The sequence below is a fragment of the Colius striatus genome, chromosome 3, assembly GCF_028858725.1.
Source record: "Colius striatus isolate bColStr4 chromosome 3, bColStr4.1.hap1, whole genome shotgun sequence".
Lineage (NCBI taxonomy): Eukaryota > Metazoa > Chordata > Aves > Coliiformes > Coliidae > Colius > Colius striatus.
The window spans coordinates 66536109-66560801 of record NC_084761.1 but is presented as its reverse complement, the minus strand read 5'-3'; positions in this window follow the sequence as shown (position 1 = coordinate 66560801).

Below are 24693 nucleotides of genomic sequence, written 5' to 3'. Positions count from 1 at the left end.
TATGATAAGCTTCATTTTCATATCTGAAAATGCTTTGTGGTAGAATTATTTTAGGTCCTGGTAGGTTTTTGTTTCTTACCATAGACTGGGCACAAAGGAAAGGGGAGGAATTAGTTAAAAGATAGACAGCTTCAAACTCAACTTTCGGCTTCAAATCCTAGGCTCTAGTTAAAGAGAAGCATATTGATGATGCATTATCACTTTTTATTAGATTTTTTAAATACTAAACTGACATTAATAAAAGGGATAGTTGCCAATTTTAGCTTATCAGTGACTTTAACTATAAAACATACAGCCACTGAAACCACTGCTCAGGACGAGCATTACTAATACCCTAATTTAAAAAAACCCACATGTATAGGGTAAAAAACAAAGTGACTAGATGATAGCAAAAGAAAACTTCATCTTCACTCACTCAGATGTGGAAGATCTATCAATTACAACGTGAAAAAGTCTTGAAAAAAATGTACTGTTTTGCAAAGTTGTTTTTGTCTGTGTGTTATAACATACCTTCACAAAGCAGCAGCATCTAATTGGGCTAGAAAGTGACTTATTTTTATTTACTCAGGCTGTACCACACAGTTTACACCTAAGTATATAGTGTGGTCATGAAACCAGAAAGTTGTTTCAATGCTTAGCAGATGCTTTTATGGATACAAATTTCTGAGGATGATCTGAGAAGGCTGACCAAAAAAATTAAAATTATTCTTGGTGCTTCCAGAGACAGAAAAAAGTATCATCATCACTAAAAACTCATGTGAAACGTCAATAATTGACAGCTTCAGAAACCAGTTTGAAAATCACTTATTGATGCTAAGTGAAAGATTAGTAAAACATCATTTTGGTGAATGTGCGAAATGTGCCGTACCACACATTCACCTCAGCTATGCAGCTGAACTGTGCTGCAAATATTAGGGAGTACAAAATCTCATTGAAAATGAAGCTTGCTCTACCATCATTGCACGCTATGTCATTTTCTTTGACATGAACTCCAGTGATATCTCACCCTGACAGAATATTGTTTTATATACAGTTCAGAAGTAAATTTAGCTCCCTTTAAACTCCTATTTTTTAAATTATATTTAGGAACTTCCTTCTGACAAAACAAGTACCTTGTTCTGCTGGGGTAAGACAGGGTGTTCATATATCAAGAACAATTTCCATGCACTTTAATAAATTGAGAAGAACTATTTTTTCTGCTTTCCTGTTGACATATGCAAGCCTTAGATTTTTTCCTGTCCTGCTTCAAAGTCCTCTTTTTGCCATTCCCACTCAACGGAAAGCATTGTAAATAGATGATAAATTGCAGCAAAAATTATAATAATAATGCAATAAGATTGGAAATGGCTAAAATGCAGAAGTAACATTCAAACCTAGTGGCAAATCAGCAGGAGAGGGAATATTCCACTCTATCACTTAAAACAAGGTCAAGGACCCAGAAATTAATCTCTCAGGGTTATTTATAGAATAGGAAACAAGGGAGAAATAAACAGTGTTTTAAGCCAAGAGAATTTATCTTAAAAAAAATGTCTTCCTTATATTGTAGTCACGATGGAATGAAATGGATTGAAGAAATAATCACTCCTGAATGAAAACTTAGATTTGGAAAATATTTGAGAACCTACTTCTTGCCTCACTGACCTCCAAGTAATATTTCACTTCTCTCTGTTGGAGTGACAGATCCATACTGAGGATCTGACAGACCTGTGGTAGTAGCCAACCTTGAAAACATATGTGCTCAACCACTTCCACTGTATAGGTTTTGAACCTGGTCGGTGGACTGCCTTTTCTTACATGAAATGTACCTCAAAGGAGATAAATATGAAAGTTTTGCTCATGATGATAAAAGACATGAACACCATGAACAACAAAGTTTCATCTCTTTTGAAATTGTGATGATACTTTAATGAAATGATTTTTTTAAAAAAACAGAAAACAATCAATGATTTAAAATGGAATGAAAACAGATTACACTATGTAATGACTATATATTATGATTGATAAAACTACATTCCCTGAATAGCATTTGTATATTGCACATTTTATTACCAAAGCACTTTAGTGATAGCAGGGGATATATTATTACATTCTTCTGCAAGAAATATGTTTTATTAATATGTTTTTGATGCAGAAAGAGAAAAAAAGGAAGTCAACATTGTCAACTGTAACATCTTATCCAGTATATCTCAATGTAGATAATTCTACTGCAGAGTTAATAACATCTGCAACTTAATCTTAGGTTAATGACTACAGACGTTCTGTACTACAGGAAATTAAAACTATCTCAGGTTCATAGTCTAATTCAGATTTTTTTTTATAGCTGATTTACATTATGTGAAAAATGTCATCCAAATCAGAACACTAGTTTGATTTCATGTGTACTAGATTCAAGTAGAAACTCTTATAATGTAAATAAAGATATACATCTTCATTATAGAATCTCAAAAATTCACAAGTTTATTTAAAAGTTTCCTAAAAAAAAAAAAAATATCATTTATAGTCGATTAGACCTTTCTCTGTCCCATAATCTATGATCTGACTAGATGGAAGCAGGAAGTAACAAATAATTAGAAGTGCAACAAAAGGAGACAAATTACTTCTTGCACTCATTAGAGTTCATTTACAAAGTACAACCACATTTCATTTAAAAAAACCATAATTTCTTCATCTACCTACCATTTGTCATCTACATTTACATATTGATGATCTATAGATAAATAGTATTCCTACTCCTGTTTATAAGGCAAAGGAACTGATCTTAGCGCTCGCTTTTAAAAAGTCAATTGTAATGACATCTTAGTAGAAGCAGGATTTTAATCAGTCTTTCATATCTATAGATTGTGATGAAAGTGGAGAGAAAATGGTATTAATACACTCATGTAGAATATAGTTGAGCAAATGCAAACTTTCGCCTAACAAATACATAATGTCATGTGGGTGTTTCTTTTTCTAAAATCCTTTGTAAAAGACTAAAAGATTGTAAAAGAGTAGCTGAATTTGAGATTCACAAGACAGTATTACTCATTTTGCAGTATTGAATAAAGTTTAAAGGCTCTTATTTTCTATAAAAGTTGATGTTTTTGCACTTTCGATAGTTACATAGGTTTGTGTATTTATATAGGCAATTCTGGACTTAAACTTACTCCAGGAGTCCTGTATAAAATAGTCATGTAATTTAAAGCAAAACCAGAACGTCCATATTGTTAAAATGTTCACAAAAGAGCGATGAATCTGTTAGACAGAACTATAAAAGGGAGTGACTGCATATATATGGTTATTTTTTGACAAAGAAAAAGATTTTTATTTGATTTTAAGAGAGGAACAGGGATAGTATGGGTATAGGAATACAGTCTCCTAATCCAACTCAACTGTAATTTCAAGAGTTTCTTGATCTTATTTGTCCTAGAAGAATTGTATTGTTCTAAAAAAGTCTTTAGCAAATCTTAATTGTAAAGCACCTACATATTTATCTTAGTAGGTGGGCTACCTTGCATGTGTCTGTATATAATGCACTCATATACTTACTATGAGAGGCAGATTTTTCTATTATTCAGATTGTCTTTGGTAGCTACGGGGTAAATATAAGTACTGTGATAATAAATCATAGAAAAATTAAATCAGCCAAGATGCAAATTAACTTTCATCAGATTTTTTTTTTTTTTTTTTAAAGGCTAGGTATAGGCATCTAAATTTGTACCTGATAATCAAAGCAAATGAACTAACTGCAAAAGTATTGAATTGCAATACAGAGTCAGATGGAGAAGGCATTTATCTGGGTCACTAAACAAATGTTCATGTGAAGCTGGAAACCTGTAGCTCTGCAGAACAAAAGCTTATATGAGTGAGAACTGAATATCGGACTCATTACATAAATGCAAGTTTACATGATGATGAACTAATTAAAAATGGGTGGATTTTGATTGTAATTATTTTAACATGTGACTGAAGATTATACTGCTGAAGAAATAAACAAATTTACTTTCATAATAGAGAGTATACAACTTTTTAAATTCAGTTTGATTCAAACTTAAAAAGAAAATAATTATAATTTAACAGTTTATAAGTCTGAAAAAGAACTTTCTAATTCGTCTCTATATTGTGACATCAGAATTCAGACTTGTAAAAGGAAGTCAAAGGAGACTGAGATTTGCCATACTGCTTCCAGATCTTGTGAAGAGGTTTTAGAAATCCTGAAGTAGGCTCTGCCTTTACTCATAGATATTGCATTTGAGGTAGTTGTTTGATGAATTTATCTACATTTGCAAAAAACCAGCAGAACATCTGATTTTTTTTATTACTAACATCAGATACAGAACTGTAAGTTGTATCTAGTATTATTACCTTGCTAGTTTTTTTTCCTGTTTTACTGCTGCATACTTAAAAGTATTCTCATTTGCAGGGTTAATAACTCTAGATCAATGTGATCTGACAATTTATATCCTTCAATATTCAAGAAAAAAATAATTTGAAATGTAATAATTAGACAAAACATAGATAATTTGTCTCCCATACTCCTTTTGGTTTTGTCTGGACTGCAAATACCCACGAGGAGTTAACTACAAAGGTCTGTGGGGAGAAAATCTTTACAAAGGTTTCTAAACATTAGCAAACTTTGGAGTAGTTTTCTGTATATTTTTCTGTATGCTGTCCTTACAGACACTCTAACCTCAGCAAATGAATTGGTAGTACACAGAAGCACAAATATTATTAATCAAAGTGACAGAGAAACTTCCTGTAAACTTATATACCTTTTCAATTTAGTTCTTAAATGAGGTCTGTAGTTTAGTCTGTTATGTCCCGGTTTTCCCATCATCTTGTTTTCTCTAATGCATAGCAATCTTCTAATGATTAGTGGAAATACATTTGTAGCAAAGAACTAAAATGAAAAGTTCATGTTTTACAGTGTCTTAGTAACAGCCACATATCCTCTTTCTTCATCCCCCTTTCAGTGAAAAGGTCAACATAAAATGCCTTAGGCATTGATGCCTTTGAGAGTAGGGGATGACTTTGGAAAATCAGACCTACTAGAGGTTCAGAGTAGCGGAAGCACAATCTGTCACTGGTTTCAGACCTTTGGGGCTACACTCTTTGTATTATTGCCTGCCTTCAAATATCAACATTCTGTCATATTACAGGTCCAGCATAGAGACACTACCCTATTCGCTGCTCCTGAAAGCTCTAAAGTTTGATTTCTCTGACTTGTGTTTCTAACCTGATCTCCGAGATATTCTTTACAAAAGACATGAAAAGCTTGAATGAAGATACTTCTGTGCAGAAAAATATCAAAGGAAATCAGATTTTGAGCAGCTGACTGCAACTCTTCTTCTTTATTTCCACTTGGGTAAAAGGAAGCACAGAATATTTTGCAAAATTTTTGTACACCAAAATTGATACTGTCTTTGAATTGACCCTTCCAAAGATGTACTGCGAAGAGCTCAGCTTCACAGTATTTCATAGTTACAGGAATCTATTCCTTATTTCTTACCCAGACATTTGTGTCAGGGGACTGCTGAGGCTTTCACATTTCCTAATCTGATGGGCAAATTACATCCACAGTAATTTATTAGTACTTACTAAATTCCAATCTCTTTATTTCCTCCTCTATTAAAATGAATTTTATAATAATGGGGTTTTTTTCTTCTCTACTTTCATTTCTTTTCAAGGGTTTATTAATGCATAGCTTCAGAAGGCTTATCTTCTCTGTACTCTCTTTGACATCTTCTTAGTGTATCTTTAAGCTAGTTTAATGTTCTGCCTGCTTGCTATTCTCAATACACTTATTATTGATGATAGGTGTAATAGAAACAGTGTTACTTTTGAAAAATGACTGGACATTTCTTTGCTGTCATTTTACTGAGACATAGGAGTTTGTGTAATGCAGATGAAAAATACCAGCAGAAATAAAAGATCAAAAGGGATAAAAAATCAAAGCAATTTTTCTTCCTTTCAGATGCCAATTGAGACTCCTCAGTGTACTTTAAACAATGATTTATTAGTCTTCTGAGATTAGAGAAGTTTGTGTCTTATTAAGCAGAGAGTTTTCTTATCCTAAAAAGAAAAGGGTAATAGCAGAATGTATTAATTATTCTTGAAGTTTATATGTTAATATATTTTATATGGAATTTCTGTCCCCTTTTCCATGTACCCTGATGTAATAGCTATCAGGAGAGAAAGCTGAATTATAAACCTAGAAAAAAAATCTCATCTGTTTATGAGAAGAAATATATTTTCAGCATATCCACCAAAATACTGTTTTGCCATACAGTTTTCCATTTCTTTTTTTTTTTTTTTCTTCTATAATCATCAGATTGTGTTTAGTTCCTGAGAAAATCTCCTGCAAGGGCAAGAAGACTTCTACTACATACTACAAACTGAAAAAAAAGTTGGTATTTTTGTGCACAGACTGTGCAGAGCTCAGCCACCTCAGTTCTGTCATACTGTTAACACTTAACTGATTCTTACATGTTTTTTGTTTTTGTATCTTTTCTTGATTATCTCTTTCACAGAATGCTAAATACAGAGAGAATATTTGAAACCGTTAAAATGGCAGAAATTGCTCATTAGTATCCAGCTGAATGACTAGCGAGACAGTAACCGTTATAGGTAAGGTAAAGACTGGTAGAGATAGAAAACTTATAATTTGGACTTATCACGAAAGACAAAAACAGAAGAAAAATGAAGATTGAGAAAATAGGCAGGAAAAATACCCCATATTCCAGTAGATTAAATTTCCCACATTTAGTTTTCCAAATATGCCTTCTACTTCACAAAAGCTCATATGTCCGTTTTTCCATTTATATCTGTTGGCCTAATAACATTTATGAGGAAATATCTTATTAAGGCATTTGTCATCATCTTTTCCTACATGTAGAGAACAGATTAATTAAACAAAAAAGTGATGCAAATTGAGACATTTGTTAGTAAATTTGTACCGATTCATTTCTTGATATTCATTGTGAAATAGGAGATGGTCACCAATTTTTAGTCGCTTTGTTTCTCTGTGGTTCCTGTGGCAAGAACACTCTGAAAGGACAAGAAGAAATTAAAATAAACTCTCAAAAAGCAGAACAAGATCTCTATTTCTACAGACGGAACATCTCAGTAATTAGTGGCAAAACCACAGGACTAGAACCGTAGCAGATGTAAACCAGTAAAACTTCACTGAGTCCAACACATCTACCTTAATTTACAGAAGCTATTACAATATAATTTTGGAAGGTTTTACTGCACTCTGCTTAACAGCAAGTGCAAAGTACTTTCTACAGTTTAAGCTCTTTGTGAAGAATGACACAGACTGACCAGGAGAAAAGGAGGGAGTGAACATGTGTGAAAATTGTGATGACTGATGTAAAATTCACTTAAAAAATGTGCACAGCATTTGAAAAGAATGAGTTTTAAATTGCTGGTTGTCTGAAGGGCAGCTCATTATGCATTAGAAACAAAAATTCATTTTGGATACATTTTTCAGTGGTTCTCCTGGTATAATGCTCAATCAGGAACTTTCATGCTTGTGCTCAATACAGCATTACCCACTTCAGATTCTGTGACAGATATGGAAAAGTTCCTACATGACTCAAGTGTACCACCATTGCAAGGATTTTGGAATCTCAGTGCATGAGCTGACAGTCTACCATGATACTTTGCTTGAATTTTCAGACGATTCAGACTTAGATCCACAAAATAGCTCTGTTGTGTTGCTTATCTGTAGGCAATCTCTAATGTAAACAGAACAAGGATGCCATGTCAAAATCACAGCCTCATATGAATACAAAAAGTGCCATTAAATAATATATGTTCATCATTAAGGAGGAATATCGTCTCATTTAATAGGAAAACATTTTGTTTAACATCAGTAAATGTAAAGAATGTATATTTTAAACTGGGCAGTGTTTTTGATAGTCCTTTAAAACAGTATGTTTTTAACCATCATCTTGTTTTAACAATTTGTTTCCCTGTTTATGGTACTATTACATCACTTTGGTTGATATTCTCTTATGTAGTACAAACAAGAAAAAAAAATAATATATAGGCCTGAATTTCAAGTTGGTTCTATAATAATATCTTAATTCTCCAGCATGTGAAACATTTTAAAAAAATAACCACATTTCCCTCCTATTCTGATCTGTCCCTCACACTTCTAGAGCAATGACTGTAACTTAAGGTTCACTGCAAAACCCCATAAGAGGCTTAAGTTGCCTCAGGCTCCCTTTAGTCACCTAAAACAATGAATATTCTTTTTTCTTCCTTGTAAGCAACTAGGACTTTTCTTCTTTTGTCTTGTGTTGTTTGTCTTCTCTATCTTTTAGCTTGATATTGATCTTTTTGTACAATTTTTTTGCAGTTTAAGTGAAGTCATTGACTACTACAGAGCTGTGCTGAGATTCCCTGAATTTGTCAAAATTTAATTCTTCATTCCTTTCATCAAGTAGAGAATTTTTAGGAAAAGACATATAGTAAGTATAGCATAGTACCTTTCCGAGAACATTTTTCAACTTCTTTCAATCATGTCACTAAATCTCTGATCTCCAGTTTTGAGTCTCTTCTACTCCACAATATCAGAGGAGCTGTACTTAAGATGCTAGATTTATCACATGAAAGAAAATGTAGCATAATTTTCTTCTAGCCTTGATTTATAATGAATGCCAAATTTTTTTCTTGGCTGTGCAATTGGGTACTTACCCATAACGAACAGTGAGTATTAGATATTTTGTGATGCTAGCATTGTGTACTTAAAAACCTTTATGATAGTTTTGTTGAGATTTCATAGAATATATGTCACACATAGCTTAAAGAAACCAATATTCTATTATAATAATACTATTTCACTTCTGTATTTGTCAAAATTGGATTTTGCTTTTTATGAATTGAAAACTATCTCTCAGAATACAATTTTAAATGACTTTTACTGCAGTGGATTTAGCTGTACAGCAACAGAATCTCCTCTATTAAATATTACGTGTTGTTCTTTCCTTTTTCTGTCTTTCTTCTTGTGAAAGGTCTTGTGTCCTTACCAGCAATTTGCCACGCCTCATTCTTTGGCTATGACTTATTTTTTTAATGAGCATTAGTGGCATAAAATGTCCACAGATGTATAAGTGCATTAAAAAAAAAATACAGTAAAATCAAAATGAACCATCCACTTTATATATCATGGAAGTGATTTAGATTAAAAAAAAGTATACATTTTCAAAACATTTCCCAGTTTTTAAAGGTTGACTCAGAATAACATTTTATATGCCAAATTTGGAATACAGAAAAAAAATCAAGTTTAGTTTTGTTTTTTTTTCCCCAACAAATTCCTTTTTGGGACAAAAAGACTCCACAACTTGTAGTTATTTAGGCATACCACAGTCCTTACTGAACTTTTTTTTTTTAATGCCTCCACAAAACAGAAAACCTTGATGAATGAGCTTCTAATGATTAAAAGTGGGCAGAAGAATCTATTCAAAGAAATAGAGACTCTAACTGAAAATACTCAATCTGTGTCTCTTTTCATTTTCATGCAGTGAGACAAGCCCACCTAAGTATCCTATTTTATGTCATCTCAAGTGTGGTAATACATGCTGGAAGAGTTGCATACACTGTCTGATCTCACACCACTTTGGTTTCACTATATGCATCAGAAAACAATTCTACCTAGGAGACAGTAATTAAGCAGAACACTTCTGGAAAACTATGTGTTTTAAATGTCTCTCACAATTCCTCCTAATGTAAATTCAAATTCAAAGGGAAGAATGAGGTGATAGGGGGCAAGGTATTTCAGCATAAAGTGATTCATCTATGAACAAAATAAGTCCTCTGAATCTCAAATCTTACTTATAAATGAGTGATTTGACTCAGCTAAGGATAGAGTAATGTTCCATCAAAGTTAATGAGATACACAAAAACCATGATTCAAATGCATATGTTTCAAAATTAATGCTCTTTATATATTCTATATTAAGAGCTTCACAGTTTTATTCAATACATGGTGAAATAAATGTTCATGAACTTCATACTGAGCACTCTAAGCCTTCTGTAATTTTACTTTGCTTTAGTAAAGAAATATGGTCAACTTACAAACTGATTTTAGGATGATTAGGAAAAATGAACAAACAAATAAACAGAAAAATCCTATGATGATTTTACCTCTGGTCATGTCTAAATTTTAGTGAACCTACCTGTTCATTGACTGATTAGGAATTAAATATACATTGTGAAAAAAATAATCCTATCACTTACGTATATTTCTAGCTGTGGATATTTCTATGATCCTGGTTCAGGATAATCCCTTAAGTGATAATCAGCATGAAGAACATAGGCTCACAGAAATCAGAGGTGAGGAAGAAATACTGTTTAGATCATTGAATTTATTCTCTTGCTGGTATAGCAAGATGGATTAGGAAGGCATCAGTAAATTAAATATGGAGAGTTTTCAGGCACACAAGATTTACCACATCTCATTAATACTTCAGTTTCCAGAGTGTTCCTGCTAGAGGGTTCAGTAAACATCCCATTTAGTTGAGAAAAGACTGTGTTCACTGATCCAAATTTGGCATTTCAGCCAACCTCAGAAAAATAGTAGTTTATTTACTTATTTATCTTTTGCAGTGCCTTTGGATATTTTTAAGACAAGTTGCTGGTTTTTTTTTTTTCATGAAAGTGCCTCAACTGGTCATCAGTCTTTCAGACAAATAGTGACCTAAAGGATTGAGCAAAGGTTACCTGAAGATAAACATTGTTTACAAACAATCTGTCTATCTCTTTCACATTTTCTTTTCTTTCCTATGGTTATATATATGTTCTGAACAAATAGTTGTTAATCACACATTATATTAAAAAAATAATAACCTAAAATATATTTTGAATGATTTAATTTTTTTACTTAGGTTTCTATATTTTTTCCAGCTGCACATGTTATCTGTACTTATGTCTATAAAAAATAGTTGCTATTTTTTTCTTAGGGTTTTTCTGACATAACACATATGAAAATACATTTCCTGTGTTTGCACAAAGCTTCTATGCAATTTATGCTCACTTAAACTTAATGGATCATGGATGAGCAAATGAAGTGGTTCTTTGTTTGCGACCCTTTGAATTTCTAAATAAACTAGTCAAGGGACCATTTTCTGCAAAGACAAGTGGGAAAGGGAGATATATCCTGGAAGCTCCCCTCAAGATGTTGGGAAATACTTGAAAAGAATGGAAGTTTTGTTTCCCTGAAATCACATTTCTGTCTGGTATTGTCTGTCTATTGCAAAGTAGTTGTAAGGAAAGATGAAGAATTAGATCAAACCAAGGGGAAAAAAAACCATCCATAAACCTTCATTTATCAAGTCTGGCTTGGATGTAAAAACCGTAAGATCTCTGGCATGATTGTTAATATCTTTTATTAGACTCTTCAGACACTTCAGACTCTTCAGATTTGACCTGAAACAGCAGAGCGTCAGAGATTTACAAGAAGATTGTGGCCCATGGTGTTACAGGTTTTTCTGTTTTTTCATTTTGCTTCACTTTTCAGGCTAAGGCCAGCCCTTGGGAAGCCCAGTCCAGCAAGGATAACAGGATGGCCAGGACAGCAGAGGACTTGCCCTGGGTGGAAGAGGAAGAGTTTAAAGACTTTTTGGCCAAGCTAAAGGCTCATAAGTCAATGGGTCCTGATGGGATGCATCCTAGAGTGCTGAGGGAGCTGGCTGATGTGATTGCAAAGCTGCTCTCCATCATTTTTGAACAATCATGGAGGACAGGTGAGGTGCCTGGGGACTGGAAAAAGGCCAGTGTCATGCCAGTCTTCAAAAAGGGCAGGAAGGACAACCCAGGAAACTACAGGCCGGTCAGCCTCACCTCCATCCCTGGAAAAGTGATGGAACAACTCATCCTGAATCTCATCACTGAACATATGAAGGACAAGATGGTTATCAGGGGGAGTCAACATGGATTCACCATGGTGAAACCTGTTTGACCAACCTGATAGCCTTCTAGCTAACTGGCTCTCTAGATGAGGGGAGAGTAGCAGATGTCATCTACCTTGACTTCAGCAAGGCTTTTGACACTGTCTCTGATTACATTCTCATCAGAAAGCTCAGGCGGTGTGGCTTGGATGAGTGGACAGTGAGGTGGATCGAGAGCTGGCTGAATGACAAGAGCCCAGAGGGTGGTGATCAATGGCACAGAGTCAAGTTGGAGGCCTGTGGCCAGTGGAGTTCCACAGGGATCGATTCTGGGGCCAGTCTGGCTCAACATCTTCATCAATGACCTGGATGAGGGGATAGAGGATACCCTCAGCAAATTGGCTGATGACACCAACCTGGGAGAACTGGCTGATTACCCAGAAGGCTGTGCTGCCATTCAGAGGGATCTCAATTGGCTTGAGAACTGGGCAGAGCAGAACCTCATGAGGTTCAACAAGGACAAGTGCAGAGTCCTGCATCTGGGAAGGAACAACCCCATGCACCAGTACAGAAAAAATTATTTTACAATGATGGTGACGGAGCACTCACACAGGCTGCCCAGGGAGGTTGTGGAGTCTCCTTCCTTGAAAGTCTTCAAGACCCGCCTGAACACGTTCCTGGGTGACCTGGTCTAGGTGGACCTGCTTCCGTAGGGTTGATGTACTGGATGATCTCTAGAGGTCCCTTCCAACCCTACCATTTTATGATTCTATGATTTTATAATTAATTTTTTCCTTTTTTCACTGGCAAGATACGTCATCCATTATACCATCAGAAATAGTAGAAGTGTTTGTGTTGAGATCAAATAAAAGTACTCTAAGATAAAGATAATATCTACCAAAAATATCAACTTTGCAAAGTTATAATTAAGTAAAAATGAAGTCTTGTAATGGAAAGCCTCAAGTGATCTTAACTGTATGCAGCAGTACTGTTTTTTTCTATCAGAATTCAGTGAACCCTCCTACAGTTTTTGCTAAAAATGTTTGATCAATTCATCTCAGTTTAAATTAGTGGCTTCAGACAGAAATAAATCTAAAATGCTCATAATCAATGGTCTTATACTCAAGTTTTCTTTTTATTTGTAGTAGTTCCTGACAGTGACAAACAACAAAAAATGACTAAGTGCCAAAGTTAAAGTGAACCATCCTGGCTCCTCCCAGTTCGTTTCAGAACTCTGTTGTGTGTTTGGGTTTGTGTTTTTCATCTAAATGTCTAATTTACTGTCATAAGGAATTACTTTATAACATTTTGTGTTGGATTTTGTGTGGTTATCAAATATCAATATTAGTATTTTATAGTGCTAAAGCATTTGATGAAAAATTGAGCTCTCAACTGTGTTGGCATCTGCTTCTGCTTTGTGTAGTTATGTATTGGCATGAAAAGAAAACGCATCTGTTGTGTAAAAAGTAACTTGTTGCTTAATTGTAAGCAAAGAAGCATGCAGACTGTTAGCTTTTTCAGGCTTTACTAGACAGAAAAGTGATCAGGCCAAATGAAGTCATACAACACTAAATTCTGTTCCAGACCAGGAAATCCTTTTTCATTCAATTTAGTCCCATGCTAGTAATAATCATCACATTTTACATGATACATTTCTAATTTCAATGCTCATGCTATATAATTATTCTATATAATCATACCTAACTGGTGGTTTGCTACACTAAGCTATTGAATGAGTATTCTGACAATGAAGTTAGTGCTTAATTATTTATTTGAGAAATGTGCAGAACCATAATTGTAGGAATTTGATAAATCTATAACATGTACACGTCTTTAACATTTATGAAAAATAACAAAAGGGAACCCTGAAAGTGAATGGCATGCTCTGATGAGTTACTGTTTGCAATTTCAACCGGAATCCCAAGTCTGGTCTATTTCCAGTGTGAGCATAAATAAGATTATAAATCCAGAGACACTTTCCATCCCTACAGAACCTTCTCTCTCTAGGCATTAATTCACTGTCACATTTGGTAATATTTTATTTTATTTTATTTTATTTTAGCAAATTAAGCAATAGCTAGAAATTCTCTACCTTAATAGTTTGACCTCCTGGACTGATTAGTATTATTTTGATATGGTTTCACATCATGACTTCTTTATTTTTTATTATCAGGATATTTTAACTCCATCTTTAATGTTATTTTGAAATTGCTGTAGAATATCACGTTATTATGCTTCAAGAACATTTTTAAGTACATATAGTAAAATATTTCTTGAATGTGCAAATTTTAAAATACAGAATATAATGTTATCATATGTATTACAATATTTCCAAGAGACAGAAAAAGTAATTCTAAACAAAGTAATAATAATCCTCCTTGCCAAATGTCAGGATAATGAGAATCTATTTTCCCTCACAAGTTATTTTCTAAAATAATAACAATAAAATGTGTCTGGTGTCATTTTCTAAATTGCTCCAGAATTCTTAGACTATATACCAATGTCTTCTGTCTTTGGAGACATTGCAAGGAAATGCAAAGAAGCTGACAGATGAGTCAGAGAGAGAAAGTTTTAAGAAATTCAGTGGACATACTTATTTGCTAAAGGAACATCTATTGACTTTATTAGAATCCATATGCAAAAAAATAAGAGAAAAATCTGATCAGAAAAAAGCTGTTAAAACCCAAAACAAAACCTGTTTTCTGTTACGTTAGTTTTGTAGAATAGCTTGGAACTTGACATATTCTTTTTATAAAATTAACATTTTCTAGAGGAAAATATTTTACTATCTTCCAGTTAAAAATTCACATGGTAGAAATGTTGTTAATTAACAGTCAGATATCTTGTTTTTTTAATCAATAAATTTAGTTCTAATCTTTTTTTTTCTAGGAGAGCTTAATTTAGAAAATTTGTCTTATTCTTTCTTTCAAGAGGAAAAAAAATAGTGTGTTAATCATTATAGTAACAGTATTTTGCTTTGGACAGAGATCTAGATTCATCTGGATTGATTCCTATAGATAGTTCCATTACTATTGCTATACAATTCTACTGGAAACCTTAACAGATTCTGGCTGTACATAGACAGGTAGCTACTTTCTTTCAATATCTTAAATATAGACATATTACAGAATGACTTCTATCCTATAGATAACCTGTTCCTTGCTAAGATATAACAGGATACTTATGCTGTTTCCTGGAGCAGAAGGAGTATAAAAAGATGGAGAATAAATCTGAGGGGTTAAATGACTATACTCTGTTAGGAAACAGAAGGCATCAGACACTGCATTGCTCCAGGTTCTGAAAAATTCCATGGGAGTCTTCATTCCAGTCTCCCAAGTACTTTCAATTAGCACCAGTGTGAAAGGAATATGGAACACCTATAGAACATTAACATTCTGACTTGTTCCTTACTTTTTCCCTATGGATAATACAAAATACAGTACAATATGGAAAAAGCATGTTTATATTCAATATAAACTTGAATTTGTGCTCTGTAAGAGAAACTTTATAATACATAATTTCACTTTATTAACAGCCTTGCCACAAAGCAGGAACTAAACTGCCAAATACTGAAGTACCTTTCCACAGTAGAACAGATGTATTTATGTTAAGCAGTGACTTTTCTTACATATATACAGCAATGTTTAATATTAGATCTTTTTAGGAGGCAATGGGAGTTATTATCAAGATATCAATTATTTATCAGTTAAAAGCATTAAAAGATTATCCTCTCTGTAAATAGCATAAGCATATTACTTTATCTAGCAACCTTACAAACCATTTATCTACCTTTTTTTTTTATTAGAACATAAGGTCAAAGTCATGCTAGAAGATAGCACGTGGGCTAATTCAGTCAACAAGGCAGAAAAGATAAGGTCTGATAGAGCAACCTGCTATATAACTTTGATGATGGACCTTTATGGATGTTTAAAATTGTTACTGCAAAAAATATCCAAGAATGAATTCACAGGAGCATCTTGGTTCAAGTTTATTATCTGTGTACATTAATATTGCAACATGTGAAATTGATGATAAATGTAACATAGAGAAATTTGTAGAAAAATTCTTCTGAGAATTCTTCTGAGTTGAGCAAAGATATCCCTCTGAAAACTATCAATGAGCCTACAGTTTTATTGAATATTCATTAATTTTTTTAACATCTAAGGGATTATTTTTCTATAGACTTCACTCAATTCTTTATCTTAAAAATGGCAATCATTGGACTCCTGTTGAACCATGTATTCTATGGTAATTTTTCTGCATTTCAAATATCATTACTAAAGCTCCTCTTAGGTTTACTGAGCCTCTCTGGTGTCAGGAAGAGCTTGAGGTGCATTCATATGGATATCTTTCTTATGAAAGAAAGTAGCCATTGGCTCACACTTTTGCTAAACTTTAGATCTCTTTGCCTGGCTTTGCAATAAGGAATTCCTCATATTTTCCTAAATGTGTATTACTGTTTAAAAATTCTTCCAGAATTGAATGGTACAAATTGGGAAAACTCATTATCTGCTTTATTTTTCGTTGGTTCAGGAGACCCAAGCCTGTGAGACAATCTCTGCTCCCATTTGCATGCAAATGAGCATGTATATCCTCCATAAGAAAGAACTAAACATACCCTAAAATGACAACATAGTAATTCAACGTTCTCTTTTATTCAGTAACAATTTCATAGGTTTTCTTAGTTTCTAGAAACTTGATGACCAAAATGCAAGGCATGATATTGACAGTTTTTGAGGAACATAATTTTGTGTTAGGTGACTGATATTTATAAGCTAGAAGCAACTAACTTTGGTTTTTAACTGTGTTACAGGAATTAGTGCTGTAAGTTAGATGTATCCTAGTTCTCTCAAAACAATTTTTGCATAGCAAGTTTAATGCCCATATAATTTTGAACAAGGAATTGTTTAGCTCATACTTAGCAACTCTAAAAGTTCATACTATTACAGTAAAAAGAAAAAAAAAAACCAAACATGCAGCTCATAAAAGTCCCTGTATTAATCCATTCATCAGAGAAAAAAAAAGCCAAGTTCTCTAAAATAAGTTGATAGAAAAAGAAGCATTAAGACCATTCTATAGTTCTATGATTTTATGTTCTTGCATTCATCAAAATAATATTTTGAATTCTGACAACATTTTCACAAGAGATATTTTACCTCAACAAACAAAAATAATAAAGTGTAAGATGTCTATTCTATCTGGAAATGTGCTAAAGTTTGGACTATCATTTTGAACTGGTTTAATCAGATGCTGTAATATGAGAATAGAAACAAAATGGGGCAAGTACAATCATGAAACTCAGGTGAAGACTGAAATATGTGTATTTGTTTTTTAAAACTTACATTTCAGGTGAATTTGAGAGATAAACTTTTTTTTTTTAATTCTTTTTAATTCTTTTTTAACACTGAATGTGAACTCTACTGTTTAAAATTTATATATTTGGAGTCCACAATCTTGGATCCTTCCCATCTCTGTGATTAGGATTGGTGGGATAATTGTCATTCAATATTAAATCTCTAACTGAGAAAGAGAACACCAGAGAACTTCATATGGCTAAAGTGAAAAAGAATCTGTACATCTAAGAGATAAACCTTGACCATACACCAGGCAGGTCCACAGTCCCAGATAGGATCATATCAAGAAGTTAATGAATAATAATCCACGGTAATTTAAAGCCAAGTTTGTTACAAACTCAATAAATCTTAAAGCCAGAAGCATCTTATCTGACATAATAAAAAAGAAAATGAAAATTGGTGGACTATTGGCAGGAAGTTGGAAGAACACACTAAGAATGAGTAAAACTCACAATAACTATTTGACAATATTTAGACTATAGGTCTGTAATAATTTAAAGTAGTTTTTTGGCAGTAGGAAATGCAGATAATATGAGAAGGCAAAAGCAGAGGATAATGTTACATGTATTGAAGTATTACTGTTGATATTTGAAGTCTTATAAAGTTTGTTGATTTGTCACAGGTATAACAGAACTGGATTCACAACACTAGAAGGACAGATCCAATATAAAACCTAAATCAAGAGTCAATGCAAATTCCTTTGAGTTTAGCATTATTTATTCCCTACAGTACTATGAAAGATATTTCTATATGTCACTTAAAAAAATCACAGGATGAATTGAGGTCGATTCATAGAATCACAGCATTTTTTAAGTTGGAAAAGACCTTTAAGATTATCAAGTCCGACCATTAACCTAATATTGCCACATATAGCACTCAACCATGCCCCTGAGTACTGTATCTAATTGTCTTTTGAACATCTCCAGGGATGATGATTCAGACACTTCCCCAGGGAGCCTGCTTTTCTAAATATCTAATCTAAACCTCCCTTGGCACAACTTGACAGATTCCTCCTGTCCTTTTAATTGTAACTTGGGAGAAGACACCAAGATCGACCTTGCCACAACCTCCTTTCATGTAGCTGTAGAGAACGCTAAGCTCTCGTCTCAGCCTCCTTCCCTCTAGACTAAGCAAATCCAGTTTCCTCAGCCTCTCCTCATAAGAAGAGAATTGGAATGCTAAATATCACAGCTGTAGGAACTGTGTTCTGACCACTAATTTATTCACTTTTTTTGAGAACTCACAGCATGAGCCTTTCTAAAGAAAGTATACCGTAAGGAAATTAAACCAACTAAATCACTTTTGACTGCAGTGAGGTTTGGTTTCTGAAAAGTATTGCAGCATTTAAAAATTATGGTTTTTTTAACTCTAAGTGCTGCTGTTTGCAATTTGACATGGAGATACAGAGAATTTTAGTACACATGTTGGATTTATTTTGTTTTATACCCACAGACCTATAAAATGAGGAAAAACATCATGTTTCACGACATCATGCATCTTCCACTTGTGTCATCTGCAATTGAACTTGAAAGTGCTCTCTAAGACAACAGTGCCAGTTTGGTTAAAGTAGATACCTAGTTTAATTACACTTTAACAAACTGTCGGGTTGTTAACTTTTACCTGAATCATGTATGGTATTGTAGTCAAATAAGAGTTTTATATGCAATATGATAAAATGTTCCAGATGTTATCCACAAATGTTACAATAACGGTTTAGACGTTATTGAAATACCTCTATGGAATTAAGGTGTTCTGACACGCATTATGGATGTCAAGTGAGAGAATGCAACTGAAAAATGATTCACGAATGACATATCAGCTATTGTTACTCTCCTTCCCTACTCTGCCCTGGTGAGGCCTCATCTGGAGTCTTGTGTCCAGTTCTGGGCTCCTCAGCTCAAGAGGGACAGAGAACTTCTGGAAAGAGTCCAGCACAGGGCCACCAAGATGATCAAGGGACTGAAACATCTTTCATACAAGGAAAGGCTGTGGGAACTGGGGCTGTTAGTCTAGAAAAGAGGACACTGAAGGGGAATCTCATTAATATTTAAAAATATCTAAATGGTGGGTGTCAGGAAGTTGGGGCATCACTCTTTTCTATTGCATTTAGCAACACGACAAGGAATAATGGGATGAACACTGTCATGGTTTTGCCCAGCTGGGAACAAAGAGCCACGAGGGTGCTCACTCACTCCTCTCCTCCCAGTGGAGCGGGGAGGGGAACCAGACAAAAAGGGGAAAAACCCGCGTAGGTTGAAATAAGAACGATTTAATAGAACAACAATAAGAAGAAACAGGTTTGGGGGGAAAAAAAGAACAGTTTTAACAGTAAATGAGGGGATGGATATACAAAAGGAACGGCGCCTGCTGCGGCTGCTCACCACCCGGGACCCGACGCGACCGCTCCGGCAGCCCAGCCCGTGCTCCCAAAGCCCCGTCCCCGACTAGCTCCCTGCCTATATGTACTGGGCATGATGTCAGTATGGTATCCAATACCTGTTGGCCAGCCCAGGTCAGCTGCCCATGTTGTGCCCCTTCCTACTTCCTCATCAAAGTTAACTCTATCCTAGCCCAAACCAGGATTTCCATTTAAAAAAATTCTATTTAAATATAAGAAAAATCTATTTCACTGTGAGGGTGAGGGAGGCCTGGCACAGGCTGCCCAGAGGGGTTGTGGAGTCTCTTTCCTTGGAGATCTTCAAGACCTGCCTGGACATGTTCCTATACAACCCTATCTAGATGGACCTGCTTCTGCAGGGGGGTTGAACTAGATGATATCTGAAGGTCCCTTCCAACCCTGCCATTCTATGATTCTATGAAATAACATGAAGTCGTCTTCATGTAAAGTGAGGTACAAGTTAGAGCTGCATAGAAAGAATCTCTTGCCTTCTTACCCAAAAAAACATTTGCTTCAAGTTAACACTCTAAGTACATCTATTGATAACCTAGTAACAAGTTTTTCTTGTAGAGATACAACTTGTAGAGGGTCTCACAAGGTAGACGTGAAGTTCATGCAGATTTTAGAGTAAGAGTAGCCTTCCATGGCACACTGGAGTGGTATCAAATAAAAACTGAAAACACCTGCATGTGGCATGCAGTTCCAAAAGATGCCCAGTGCATCTTTTGGTCTCTGAAGCTGATGGAAATCTTCCCACACCTAACAGCAAGCCACAAGCATCGTTCCAGTCTTAGAAGATAATATTTTTTATGGTTTGAGTACCCTTTTGTCCTCAGTTTTCTGCTTAGTGCTAAGTGTTAATCTTTCTCTGCTGCCACTGAAGGTTATGATGATCACTTGCTTCCATGTCAGACAACTGTCCTGACTAACAGACCAGCATATTTGAATGTTTCATAAATTTATGAAACTCTTTAAATTCTATTTGTGGGAGATATCTTTTCGCAGTCTTTACACTAAAACTCTTTCATCATAACTGAGATGTAGCCATGCTGCCCTGCCTTAAGACAGGAAATATTTTCCTTTTTTATAAAAACTAGTCAACACAACTGTTGTATGAGAATGCCCTGCAGCTGACCACAGGCTCTTCACAGCTGCTGAAGTAGCGTATTAGTTGTAATGTGAAGCTTTGCTATCTGTATCATTAGAATGGAAAAAAACCTATGCTCCATGTCGAATAGCTAAGCCACAGAGACTAGAAAGAAACAAAAAAGTTTCTAGACCAGCATTTTTCAAGACTCAAAGAAGATAAAAATCCTCTTGTCACGTGGACAACAAACTCCTAATTCTATTTTCAAAAATTTACTGTCACTAAACAGTATTTTTCAGTCAGCCACCTGAGAACATTCCCAGATACACAACTGTTTTTGGAAAAAAAAATGTTCTTTTTGGTAAAAAAGGGTTTTTTTCTTGCCAATACAGCAGAAAAATCGATATAAAAATTCTTACTGAAAACTAGGTTAAAATCAGTTTTCTAGAGAAATCCAGAAGCAGTTTACGTTAAACAAATATTCCACTTAAAAGGAACATGTTTGAGGTCACATTGGTCCCAGGTGTTAGAATAAAACAAGAGCTACATGAAATTTCTTTAAAATTAAATGTCTGGCTATCAGCTACTGACAAGAGTGTATTTTGAGGCAAAAAATCATCTCACTTTAGTACCATATTACTTTCTTAATCTGTACTCACCCTCCTTGTTAATAGAAGCAGCACAATTTCGCTAATTCTGTATATTTAACTACAATATCAGAACTATATGTTGTACCAATGAGTTACAGTGTAAGATGAGACTACAAGAAATGTACTGAGACATCTAAGCAATTGCTAGTGTCTGTAGGAGAGGAGAATGTTTAACATCTCACCTATAATGTTGAATCTTAGGGATCATACAAAAAGAAGTTTGAATTGTATAGAACCATGTATTTAATTGGTAAAAAAAAAAAGAGAAAATATTTATTCTGCTTTAAATATTTTCCCTTTTGACACTTTGTTTCTCTTTGAACTTGCTTTCAACATTTATTCTCTACCGAAGTGTATATTTTAATTTGTGTATGTAATATAGGGCATGGCATCCAATCCCACTGAAGTGTAGCTGTAACTTCCTGAAGTTCCAATTTATCTTGCACATGAAAAAAGAAATAAAAATATTATGGTGATATAATTTTTATACCACTACTTATAGAGATGGGAATTTAAATTCCTGAATTAAAATAGTGTGTAAGTTGTTCCTTATATGGATACAACTCTTTTCCCCTACACTCAGCAAAAATTAATTCAATCTGGAAGTCACACAGAAAAAGCTTGATTGAAAAGGTTTCTAATATTTAACTTAGTGATATGAAAACTGAGGTGGCAACTAAAATAATTGCTGTCAGTAAACTCAGTGAGGAAGAAAACACCAGGGAGGGACCTTAGGAAGATTGTTGACATAAAAACTAATGAGTATAGATGGCCATAAGGAAAATAAGTATTCAAATATAAAGCGTAACTGTTTTTAGTGTGAATATGATGATTAGGTCTGTATATGGTGTTTGGTGCACTTATTAAATGAATATCTACTTAGAATTTTAGGCAACTATGTTCAGTCATCCAGGTGACAGTTTTAGTTCTGTGATCATAGAATCATTATGGTTAGAAAAGATCTTTAAGATCATCAAGCCCAACCACTAACCTGACACTGCCAAACCTGTGACTAAACTAAACCATATCTCTCAGTACTTCATCTATACGTCTTCTGAATATCTCTTGGGATGATGATTCCACTGCTTCCCTGGGCATCCCATTCTGGTGCTTCATAACCCTCTCAGTGAAAAAGTTCTTCCTAATCTCCAATCTAAACCTCCCCTGGTGCAACTTGGACCCATTTCCTTGTGTTCTGTCATTCAATACTGGAGAGAAGAGATCAATCCCCACCTTTCAGGTAGTTGTAGAGAGTGATCGTATCTCCTCTCAGCCTCCTCTAGTCTAAACATCCCCAGCTCCCTCAGCTGCTCCTCATAAGACTTGCACTCTAGACCCTTCACCAGCTTTGTTGCCCATCTCTGAATGTGCTCCAACACCTCAATGTCCCTCTTGTAGTGAGGAGCCCAGAACTGGACACAGTATCTGAGGTGTGGCATCACCAGCAGCGAGTACACATGCTGTGGTCATTCTTGTCAGACTATTTCTGATGCAGGTCAGGATGTCATTGACTTTCTTGGCCACCTAGGCACACTGATGGCTCATGTTCAGACAACTGTCTATTAACACCTCCAGGTCCTTTTCCACAAGAAAGCTCTCAGGCCTGATGATCCAAATTACTGTTCAAAATAAGTTATGTTCTACGATTTTTTTATGCCTGCCTGGTGCTAGATAAATTATTCAATCCTGCAAATTTTTATATCTACTTGGTTCTAAGGTAATGAAGTGTTTGCTCCTAGAGCCCTAAATTCCTGACCAGTTCCCAATTTTCAATAGCTGAGGAATTAGTTGTAAAGTTTCGCTACATAATAGCTTTGTTTCAGTTTCTGTATCATAATAAAGTCCTTTATTATTGACTGTAGTATTGTCACTCATCAAAACCATTGGACAGATAAGTGCTTTGACAAGGTTATATACTCCTCCGAGTCCAATATTTTCTTTGATGGTGTAGTGGGTCTGGGATGGTAGTGATTTTCCACAGCAGCTCCTGCAGTGCTGTGCTTCCTGTTGATGTCAATATTATGACTACTCCTCGCACAGCATCAGGGCTGTCCCTCCAGCATTCCTTCCCCCACCTTCACCAATAGCTGTGGGTGAGCACAATCTTGGGGGGGACCACGGCCAGAACAGGTGACCCAGGCTGACCAAGGACATATTCCATACCATATGACGTCAGCTCAGTAATATAAACTGAGGGAGAGGAGCAGGAAGGGGAGGTGAGATTCATTTCTGGCCTTCCAAAAGCAACCACTACGCGTACTGAAGCCCTGCTTCTCGGGAGGTGGCCGGACATCGCTGCTGATGGGAAGTAGAGAGTAACAGCTTTATTTGCTTTTACTTCACTTCCCGTGCGCATGGCTTTGCTATTTCTTTATTAAACTGCTTTTACCTCAACACACGAGACTCCCATCTTATTTTTTCCCCTCCCTGGCTTGCTGAGGAGGTGGGGGATAGAGCGGTGTGGTGGGCACCTGGCATCCAGCCAGGCTCAAACTACCACAGATGGAAACAAAGCATTGCATGGTTCTCAGTTATTTGCAATCAAGTTTGAATTTAGTATTCAGTTCTCCTTTCTGTGTTGCACTGAAACACTGAACGATGCCTTAGCCAAAACCGGAATGCCAGAAAACAACCACATAAGCACAAAGAAATTCTACTGAGGACACACTTTAAGTTTTGAAAAGGAGAATAACAGGTTTATAGCTTGTGGAAATCTGTAGATTTTCTTGCCTGGTAACACAATTCTCCCACTCTCTTAAGAATGGCAATAAAAACTGCTTTGTCTAATTGTTTGGTTTCCATTATTTTTTTTTGTCAGCTATGACAATCTAGAGAGAGCCTTTTACTTTCTTTAACATGTATCTCCCAATTACACCAAAATCTTTATGATTTTCTGAAGATGTCATTTGCTCTGATTTGCTTTGTGAACAGGGTATCCATGTAGTGCAGTCTGTTATAAAACAGTAAGGTCTGTTTTCATTTGTACTTTGTGAGGTGAAAACCTTACCAGTGTGCTACTTTTAGTGCTGGTCTCTGCTCATGGACTGTGTACATGTGGATAATAAGACTTTTCATGCAGTTTGCAAGTCTGGTATATTCTTCAGCTTTACACTCCATCATCTCAGCTTCAGAAGCACTGTAAGTTCACATTTTTTGCTGGGATAATAATAGTCTATTTCGAAGACTAAATAAGAGTCCCTAATTTTTTAATAATGTTTGCACATGGAAAAATAATTATCTTACTGTACTGCAATAATACACAACTACTATTTCCTTTTACGTATTTCTTTTATTGATGCCTATGTTTGTAGAATTCTCCCCATTTTCAGTTATT